General features: G+C 40.2%; 1 protein-coding gene and 1 non-coding gene across 3 annotated transcripts in view; one reads left to right on the top strand and one right to left on the bottom strand.

The window, feature by feature from the left end:
- Positions 1 to 11,028, top strand: part of RAP1A (RAP1A, member of RAS oncogene family) — an 86,180-nt gene that overhangs the window by 23,164 nt on the left and 51,988 nt on the right. The gene's annotated exons all lie outside the window — the stretch shown is intronic.
- On the bottom strand, positions 9,449 to 9,555 carry LOC116531235. Its single transcript, XR_004260325.1, has one exon. It is a non-coding gene; the product is annotated as a U6 spliceosomal RNA (small nuclear RNA).

Here is an 11,028-nt window from a genome sequence, read left to right as displayed (position 1 = left end):
TTTTTTTTGAGATGGAGTTTCGCTCTTGTTACCCAGGCTGGAGTGCAATGGCGCGATCTCGGCTCACCGCAACCTCCGCCTCCTGGGTTCAGGCAATTCTCCTGCCTCAGCCTCCTGAGTAGCTGGGATTACAGGCACGCGCCACCATGCCCAGCTAATTTTTTGTAGTTTTAGTAGAGACGGGGTTTCACCATGTTGACCAGGATGGTCTCGATCTCTTGACCTCGTGATCCACCCGCCTCGGCCTCCCAAAGTGCTGGGATTACAGGCTTGAGCCACCGCGCCCGGCCCATTGTTTTTAAAGAATTCACTATTTTTGACCAGGCACGATGGCTCACGCCTCTAAGTCCAGCACTTTGGGAGCCCAGGGTAGGAGGATAGCTTGAGCCCATAATTTTGAGACCAGCATGAGCAACATAGTGAGACCTTGTCTCTACACAAATTAAAACAAAAAATGAGCTGGGTGTGGTGGCACATACCTGTCCCAGATACTCAGAAGGCTGGGGTGGGAGGATCGCTTGAGTGTGGGAGGTTGAGGCTGCAGTGAGCCGTGATTGTGCCACCACACTTCAACCTGGGTGACAGCCAGATCCTGTCTCAAAAAAAACAAACAAAAAATGCCACTATTTTTATTAAGTGATATATTTTAAAAGGAATAAATATAGATAATGCCCTGAAAAGTACAGATCAAGAAAAGAATGCAAATGAGACAAAAATAGTGGTTATCAGTTTGCTGTGTACCCTTACAGAAGTTTCCTGTAAAAACATGCATATGTACATATATGCATGTATAGAAATAATTAGTTTTCTTTTAATAGTTCCTTTTGTTTTTAAGTCTTCAAATGTAGCAATGAGACATGAAGACTAGAAATGTTCTATATTAGCATGCTAGTAAAAAAAATTCCATTCTTCAAAGATAAGTTTTGTCAAGTTTCCCTCATCTTTCTGCTTGCTCCTCCCTTTACTCTTACTCTGTTCTTACCACTGTTCTCCTTGAGAGGAGAGAAGTATAGTATGGTGGGTTGCAACGCTGGCTTGGCTATCCATTAGATTTAACTGGGAGCTTTGAGAAATATCCATGTTCTAACTCCACCATCCAGATTCTTAATTAATTGGTCATAATGATACAGGGCATGTGGGAGGAGAACTTTTTTTTTTTATCTTAGCCTGCATATAGAAGCTTGCCTCAGCTTCAGAGTGCAAATACGGTCTGTGGGAAAGCAATGGTTGAATCAAAGGGACCATCTTTCTCAGTTTTTCTGCCTTCAAGAAGGAAGGGGTGTGTGTGTGGGGGGGGGCGTGTGTGTGTGTGTGTGCGCGTGCGTGCACACACATAGGTCTTTGTAATCCTTTAAATTCTCTAAGAAATGTACCAGCACAGATTTTTAACTTATTTAGTATTGGTTCATCCATAGAGTTTGTATACTTTAATTCTAAAGAAAAACAATATTTGCACAGTACAGATTAGATAGACAAGAAGATGACTGGTAAGGCAATAAAGTATTGTAGTTAACCACACTGCTGCTAGATCCACACTGCCTGAGTTATAATCCTGGCTCCAGAATTTATGTCTGTTGAGCTTGGACAAGTTAATTTTCACCTTTTTGCCTCTTCTCTAAAGTGGGTACAACAACCTCCACCCATAGATATGCTGTGAGGATTAAAAATACTAGTAGATGTAGGCCGGGTGCAGTAGCTTATGCCTGTATTCCCAGCACTTTGGGAGGCCAAGGCGGGTGGATCACCTGATGTCAAGACCAGTCTGGCCAACTTGGTGAAACCCCGTCTCTGCAAAAATACAAAAATTAGCCAGGCATGATGACAGGTGCCTGTAATCCCAGCTACTCAGAAGAATCTGGGTGGAAGAATTGCTCGAACCCGGGAGGCAGAGGTTGCAGTGAGCTGAGATCGTGCCATTGCATTCCAGCCTGGGTGACAGAGTAAGACTTTATCTCAAAAAAAAAGAAAAAAAAAAATACAAGTAGGTGTAAAGTGCTCAAAACAGTATTTTATGCATAGTAAATATGCAGTAAATTAGTTTATTCCTTTTCTTGTATCCTATTTTCTAAAATTTCTTACCCTTTTCTTGCTCATTCCTCCTGAAGTTAATACTTCCTCTGATAAAGTAGAGTAGATGTTAGCTAACTTTTTTTGTAACGAGCCAGATAATAAGTACTTTAGGATTTTGGGGCCATATGGTCCCAGCTGTAGATATTCAACTCTGCTGTTACAGGGTGAAAGCAGCCATTTACATAAGCAACTGAGAGTGGTTGTGTCTCCTTTATTTATGGACACTGAAAGTGAATTTTATATAATTTTCATGTTACAAAATATTTTTCTTCTTCTTTTTTTTTTTTTTAGAAAAACATGCAAGAATATAAAAACCATTCTTAGTTCACAAGCCACACAAAAACAGACAGTGGCCCAGATTTGGCCTGTGGCTTTTAGTTTGCTTGCCCCTGAAGTGTAGAGTAAATGAACCTGCACATTCTGACAACTATTTTAGACATCTTTTCTTTCTTGGGCATGCCTTCATTCTTTAACTTCTCTGTACTTTGGGAGAATCTAGAAAGTTAATTTTTTGGCATCAGGCTTGGAACTTTAAAATTCTGTTCACAGCTTTGAACTTAAGCTAGCACTATTTGAAACAGTGAAACTTTGTGGACTCTCTTCTCCTCAAACAATGACATATATGATTGTATTTAGGGTTCTTTTGGTTGCAAGCAACAGAACCATCACTATGTTGTCTTGTTCACTGGAGATTTTATTCTTTGGCGCAAAACTTAAGTTAAATGTCTTGTGGATGTACACGAAACTGAGCCCTTTATCTCACAGCCATAGCAGCAAGCAAATGACAGCCGTGCTTATTGTCAGCACCGGTATGTAGTAGGTTTTCTATCAGTCAGAGAACTGGACAGATACCTACAGAACCTGTAAGGCGATACACACATTCACACACCAGACACACACACACACACACACACACACACACACACACACACACACACTCTATGTAAATAGATTTATTTCAAGGAATTGGCTTATACGATTGTGGTGACTGGAAAGTCCAGAATTTATTGGGCAGGTCAATATGTTGCAGATTTTCTAACTGAAGCTGATAATGCAGTCTTGCAGTAGAAATTCTTCTTCAGCAAAACCTCAGTTTTGCAATTAAGCCTTTTCAACTGATTGGTTGAGGCCTACCTACCCACGTTATTGAGGATAATTTACTTAAAGTCAACTGATTGTGGATGTTAACCACAATGAGATAATACCTTCATGGCAACACCTCTATCCGTTTGAATAACTGGATATTATAGTGTAGCCAAGTTGACATGTACAGCTAGCCGTTACACAGTTCAGTAAATATTTGTCCAATAAAAGGATGAACAAATGGCTAAAATGGTTAATTTAAGCAGAAAAATGTTTATTTGAAGGATGTTAAATAACAGAATTTAAGTAAAAAATGAGCCCTTAAGCTTCAAGTAGTCTCAAGAAGAACCAGTGCAGTTTGCAGGGGTAGGGACCTAGGTAGTAGTAAGGAACAATGTCTTTAGTGTACCACAGTCATAATGAATCAGCTCTAGACATTTTCCTTCCTCACATCACTCTTAAGACTGAGCTTCCTGAGAAACTCAGCCTGATTGGTGTGAGTTTAGGTTGTGTCTCCCTTGCCCAGTGAAAGGTGGGAACACCTTGACTGACATTCTCACCACAGCTGCATTCAGGAAGACAAGGATTGTTTCCCAATAACGTGTCACAATACTATTATCAAAAGAAGGAGGGATGCTAGACATGCACAAATAACAGATGTTAACTTTGCCAACTCTCGATATCTGCCCACATAGAGGGACAGCTGGTAAAACTGACATGTATCAGAGCCAGATCATGTAAAACATTACAAGCCCTGATAATGAGCATGGGACTTATCCTCTAGAATAATGACACCTTTTGTGGGGGATGGGGAAGGGTCATAGATCTCTTGGAAATTTTGAAAATTTTGGGCCACATATTGGGCCCTCTTCTCTCCTAGAAGATCACACCTATGCTTTAAAAAAGATCTATTTCTGTTTTGTTTTGCGTAACATTTCAAGAGTTTGTTTTACCTCTTAAAGTACATAGTTGGTGGGAAGAGGAGCTAGTCTCTTTAACTGGAAAACAATCAAAATATTATGTCTCTCTCGGCTTCTGATATTTGCACTACTGATTCTCCTTAATCTCTTTGATTTCTCGCTTGGAGGAATTTGGTTAAGAGATGATGAGGGCATTATTAACACACTGCGGAAATGGGGCTAAAAAGAATTTACAATTTAAAGAATTATTTAGGAAACAAAATATGGAGAACTAGCTCAACTGTTGATTATATATGGGGAGTAGAGTCAAGTATGGCTTATAGGTTTCTAGCTTGTAGGAAATGCAGGGGAAATATACAGGGCAGGTAGAAAGGTTGACTTTAAATGCGAGGAGAGACAACTTCATCCTTTGAATGGGACTCTAGGAAAAAAGATGATAGTAACTGGATTTAAGTTTATCAAGAAGGGAGGGAGATAAAAAAAATTAAAAATAAAATAATAATAATAAAAAAATGGCCAGGCGCGGTGGCTCATGCCTGTAACCCTAGCACTTTGGGAGGCCAAGACGGGTGGATCACCTGAGGTCAGGAGTTCAAGACCAGCCTGGCCATCATGGTGAAACCCCATCTTTAAAAGATAAAAAAAATAAAAAACAATAAAAAAAAAAAAAGAAGGGAGAGAATGAGAGAGGAAGTGGAGAAGAGATTGGTAAAACTATTAATGTGTAGTACTGAGGGTCCAGGTGAGATTTCAGACCAGGAATTTGAAATAGTGACATCAGTTATATAATAATATTTTCTCCAGCAATGAAGAGAAAATTTAAGATTCACTAACAGTTGATGTTAAACGGGCTAATTGGGGGTGAAACAACAGGAATACATGGAATGGAGGAGTATGAGCAAAGACTAACTCAGACAAAGAAGGTGGTATATGACTTAGCCCTTGCTCTGTGCTGGACACATAAATAAGTTTTGTAGATACCGCTTTATTTACTCAGATAACTCTGTGAGCCAGGCACTGTTATCCCCATGATGAAACTGAGGCACAGAGAGATTAAGACACTTGACTAGGATTACAGAGTTAGTAAGTGGCAGAACTGGGCTTTAAAACCAGGAAACTAGGTTCCAAAGTCTATGTTCTTAATTACTAAGCTATACTGTTGATCACCCTTGGAGTCCAGGGTTAGGAGAAAAGGAAGGGAAGTCATAGCTGGGAGAAGACGAAGGGCTCAGGGCTCAAAGTTGATGCTCAGTGAGGTGGAAAACCTGTGCTGTGGGGTTTTCCTCAGATTATACATGCATGCACACCTGTTTATATCAGGTTAGGTGCTGAAAAAAAGGTAATTAATTTAGACATTTACCAGTTATTCTTTCAAGAGCATTTTTCATGGGTCATATTTGCACTGCACAATTCTTTTTACTCCATTTTTATGTAATAGAGGGCAGTAAGGAATTCTTGTACAAATAAACCTCTTTTCCTTTTGTACCCCCTACCATAGTCATATTTTGATAGAACCCTTAGTAAATGACCAGGTTGTTTTCTACACTTTTTTTTCTCTCTCACACAACATAACATGGGTTTGGCAAGCTTTTAAAAATGTTAGTGTTTTTGTATCCACTAGTATACCTCTGCCCATTTAATAGGAGATCACTGCCAATTAGAGCTAGTGATGTTTTGTTTTAATTTGGAGAGATAACATGTCTCTGTCTTTAAATTATCTGTCACTTTTCCTTTTTGTAAAAAAAAAAAAAAAATTGATGCCCAAATTATAAATAAATTTGAGCAAATGCAGACTAAAGGAATAAAAAATGAATGTGTCCATTGGAGTGGAATACCTTCTCAATACAGAACTAGTTGATTTGTTTTTTTCTTGTTTGGCTTTTTCCAAGTTTTTGTTACCCAACATAACATTAATCAAACTAGCACTTTGAGAAACGGAGTTAAAATATTTTTTCTTGTTAAATTTCGGTAACTGGTCATATTTTCCTTTGTTTCTCACTGTCTCATACCGTTAGATCAGGGCTCTCCAACCAACAGGACACAGACTAGTTATTAATGGTCCAGGGCCTGTTAGGAACCAGGCTGCACAGCAGGAGGTAAGCAGTGTTGAGCATTACTGCCTGAGCCCCGCCTCTTGTCAGATTACCAGTGGCATTAGATTTTCATAGGAGTGTGAACCCTATTGTGAATTGTACATGCACATAATCTAGGTTGCACACTTCTTATGAGAATCTAATGCCTGTCTCCCATCACCCTCAGATGGGACTGTCTAGTTGCAGGAAAACAAGCTCCCACTGATTCTACATTATGATGAGTTGTATAATTATTTCATTATATATCACAATGTAATGATAATAGAAATAAAATACACAATAAATGTAACGCGTTTGGATCATCCTGAAACCATCTCCCACACCCAGTCTAGTCTTGTGGAAATATTGTCTTCCATGAAACTGGTTCCTGGTGCCAAAAAGTTTGGGGACCACTGCCTTAAATTATATGGATAAACATAATAGATATTTGTGGTTATATCAGGGACTATTATAATAGTTTTTCTGTATTAATAGATTTTGAGCTAAAGTTCAACATGCTTTACAGATTGATATGGCTGATTTTTCAGTAATTTGCTTCTTTTAGCTGTAAGGTTTGTTAGAATCAGGGCTCTAGATCTTTTTTTTTCCTTTTAAATTAAGAGATGAGGTGTTGCTCTGTTGCCCAGGCTGGTCTCCAACACCTAACCCCTTCTCACCTTAGCCTCTCAAAGTTGTTGGATTACTGACATGAGCCAGTGTACCTGGCCAGGGATCTAGATCTAATACATGTTAAGATCATAGCTTTAGAAAGTTTAGTCATAGGTATTTAATTGTAGTTTCTTCCTTTGAACCAGACTTCAAGGTGTTTAGTAATACTTTTAAGGTCTGTGTTCAGGTGGTTTTGGTTTGACTATAAATATCTTTTTCTGTTTAATATTTATTAGTTCAAATCTAGATCACAGGCTGTCTGTACTCTTGTAGAGAATTTTATTTTATTTTTAGATTTTGTTTATTTATTTAGGAGACAATCTTGCTCTGTTGCCCAGGCTGGAATGCAGTGGCACAATCTTGGCTCACTGGAGCCTCTGCCTTCCAGGTTCAAACAATATATATATATATATATATATATACACGTAGACATCCAATGACCTCTGAACTTTTTATTGGCCTTCTGCTCCCCAGAGGGTATCCTGCTTCTGCTGGCTTAATGTCTCAGAACTTTGGTGTCATTGGTCTCAGGTATCACTTTGCCATCCACTATCCAGCGGGTGGTGGTCTTTTGGATGGTTTAGATGGAGTTGCTGCTGTCCAGAGCATCGCTAAGATTAAAGTCTTCGCCATCTTCCAGCCGGCGGCAGTAGGTGGCGATCTCAGCCTCAAGCTTGACCTTGATGTTCAACAGGACCTTGTACTGGTTGGCCTGGCACTGCTTCTCTGCCCAGGTCTATGCCAGTTCTGGCTCCAGGTGCAGCAGGATCCCGTTGAGCTGCTTCATCTGCAGGGAGTAACGGGCCTCCACCTCCCTTAGGCTGTTCTGTAAGCTGGCCTTCAGATTTCTTATTGAGTCCAGGTCAATCTTTAAGGACTGTACTGTACGTCTCAGCTCCATGAACATCATCTCAGCAGCTCCAACCTCAGCAGACTACATGGCGACCATTATTGTGTCCTCTTCAATCTCCTGAGGCCAGTACTTGTTTAGCTCCTGTCGGTTCTTCCAAGCCAGCTCATTGTATTAGGCCTGGATGTCTGACCATGATCTTGGAGAGGTCCTGAGATTTGGGAGCATCTACCTCCACAGTCAACCCAGAGCTGGTACCTGGGGCTTGTAGGCTTTTTACTACCCCTTTGTGCTTCTTCTGCATGAAGAACAGCTCCTCCTTGAGAGCATCGATCTCTGTCTCCAGCTGCAGCCAAATGACATTGGTGTCATCAGTCACCTTTCAGAGTCCACGGATGTCACTCTCCACAGACTGGGACATGGCCAGCTCTGTTGCATACTTGACTCTAAAGTCATCAGCAGCAAGACGGGCATTGCCAATTTGCAGAATGATGCAGGCATTGTCCACAGTATTTATGAATATCTCATCCCTCAAGTCCTTGATGGTCTTGAAGTAATGGCCCCAGTTTCTGAGCTAGGGTCCCTTCTTCTTTAGGTACTCCCAGGTTTTGATCTCCAGGATCCAAACTCTGTCGAGGTAGGGGGCCAGGAGGTTGTTCGGGCCTTGCATGGTATCCTTCTTGTTCTGGATGCTTCCCAATCCTGCCAGACCCCTGGCCATCCCCTCAGCCAGGCCCCCAGAACTATCCTGGAAGCTGGTGGAGTGGGACACAGAGGTCTGGGAACCACAACCCCCAGTGCCTGCTTAGACGCTGGCCATGCTGCTGACCGGCCGGGCGCTGTAGCTGGGCACATGGACAGAGGTCAGGGACTGGTAATTGGTGGGTAAGGTGGGGCGAGAGGTGAAGCTCATGCTGTCTGGAGAGGAGAGCGAGAGGATAGGACTCAGGCTTTGCTGACAGCCAGAATATTAGATATTATCATTGCTTAATATCCCTTTCTTCTTTTGCTGTTGATAATCAAAACTTTATTACTGATTCTGACTTGATTTTTGAGGTTTTGTTCCCATAGAATTTTTAGTAGACAGGTTAGTATTTAAGGGAATATTTAATATATTATTTCTTTCAGCTAGAATAAGCTAACGGTGCAAAAGAATGAATGTTGTCTTGGGTTCCTAGGACCTAGGAAACAGGTCTGAATGCTTTTAAGCAGTTGGTTAACCTTTAGGCCATTCAGAGTGTGAGAACAGTTTGGGCTGATTTTCATTCCTCTGTTAGACTTAAAAAAGAATCACCACACTGTTCATTGATGTCATTAAGACTGTTAGGAAAAATGTTTGTTTTAACTATGAAGACCCGGAGAACTCTTGTTTATACTTACTTTAATAGTGAAAATGTAGTTTTGATTTAAAATTCTTCTAACAATATATATGAGAAATATTTGTAGGGTGCTTTTTTTTTTTCTTTTACATACTTTTACAAAGCTTGTCTCATTTGATCTTCACAGTTCTGTGAAAAAGGTAGGACAGATACTGTCACTCCTCCTTTTAAAGATAAGAAGTTTGAGCTTCAAAGAAAGTCACTGACTTGCCCTGAGATAAATAGCTAGTTATGTCTGCTATCTTTTACATTAGTTTTCATTCTCCTATATCAAAGAGTTTCTGTGCAGAAAGACTTCTATATGATTTACTTATAATTTCTAAAATGTAAAATTCAAATTGTTTAAATTTCTGGCTTTTCTGCATTTACTAGAAGTGTATGCCATTTTAAAAAATAGGCAATTTAAAAAATATGGAATGCTTCATGAATTTGTGTGTCATCCTTGCACAGGGGCCATCTTAATCTTCCCTGTATCATTCCATTTTCAGTATATGTGCTGCCAAAGCTATCACGGCTTAATCTTTTTTAGAGCAGTTTTAGGTTTACAATAAAATTTAGCAGATTTCTAATATATCTTCTGCCCCCTCACATGCGTAATCTCCTCCATTATCAACAATTCCCTTACCAAATGGGTACATATGTTACAGCTGATGAACGTACATTGACAGACACATCCTTATCATGAAGAGTCCATAGTTAACCTTGGAGTTCACTTTTGGTGTTGTGTATTCTGTGGGTTTGGACAAATGTAAAATGTGTGTCCGCCTTATAGTTTCACACAGATAGTTTTGCTGCCCTAAAAGTCTTCTGTGTTCCTGTCCTTTTTTTTGTTTGCTGTTTTGGCTATATGTAAAGTAAGAGGGACAGATAGCAATTTCTTCCACATTGTATTACTGTAATTTTAATCTTGTTTGTAGTTTTGGGATTTAGAAATACTTGATTCAGAAGTATATCTTTAAGTTAATTGATTGTAATTTTGCCTCTAAGGGCATTATGAAAGAGTCTTTCTCTGATTCTTAACAAAATTCTTAATCAAGTTGCCCAGTTTCAAAAAAGAAAAATGACTTTGTACTTTTAATAATCACTTAAAAAACGAATACGCTTTATATTGCATAATGCCTATGGGGAGATAAAAGAGTGTGTGTGTGTGTGTGTATGTGTGTGTGTATTTGAGACAGAGTCTCGCTCTGTTGCCCAGACTGTAGTGCAGTGGCATGATCTTGGCTTGCTGCCACCTCTGTCTCCCAGGTTCAAGTGATTCTTATACCTTAGCCTCCCGAGTAGCTGGGATTACACGCATATGCCACCATGCCTGGCTAATTTTTGTATTTTTAGTAGAGACAGCGTTTTGCCACATTGGCCAGGTTGGTCTTGAACTCTTGACCTCAAGTGATCTGCCTGCCTTGGCCTCCCAAAGTGCTGGGATTACAGGAATGAGCCATGACGTCCAGCCCCTCAAATATATATATTTTTAAATTGACTTGTTTTTCCAAAAAGCTTAGTTCAAGTATTTTTATTTCTATTTCTTTTTTGAGATGGAGACTTTTGCTCTGTCACCCAGGCTGAAATGTAGTGGTGCGATCTCAGCTTACTGGAACCTCTGCCTCCCAGATTCAAGCAGTTCTCCTGCCTCAGCCTCCCAAGTAGCTGGAACTACAGCTACAAGTGTGTGCCACCATGCTTGGCTGATGTTTTTATTTTCAGTAGAGACCAGGTTTTGCCATATTGACCAGGCTGGTCTTGAACTCCTGATCTCAGGTGGTCCACCTGCTTCAGCTCCCAAAGTGCTGGGATCACAGGCGTGAGCCACCGTGCCTGACCCAGTTCAAGTATACTTAGAACCTCTGTTCTTGTATTCATAGACCCTGTATAAATCTCTATGTGGAAATACAAAACAGTCCTTACCTTGCTTTCAGCAAAGTTGATGTCGATAGCAAAGGCAAGGCTAATTATGAAATTATTAGAGGAGTTTCACCAACTTTTGG

The sequence above is a fragment of the Sapajus apella genome, unplaced genomic scaffold (assembly GCF_009761245.1).
Source record: "Sapajus apella isolate SASKATOON/1434 unplaced genomic scaffold, GSC_monkey_1.0 scaffold69, whole genome shotgun sequence".
Lineage (NCBI taxonomy): Eukaryota > Metazoa > Chordata > Mammalia > Primates > Cebidae > Sapajus > Sapajus apella.
Note: the sequence above shows the minus strand (reverse complement) of the source record. Positions and strands in the feature narration are given on the sequence as shown.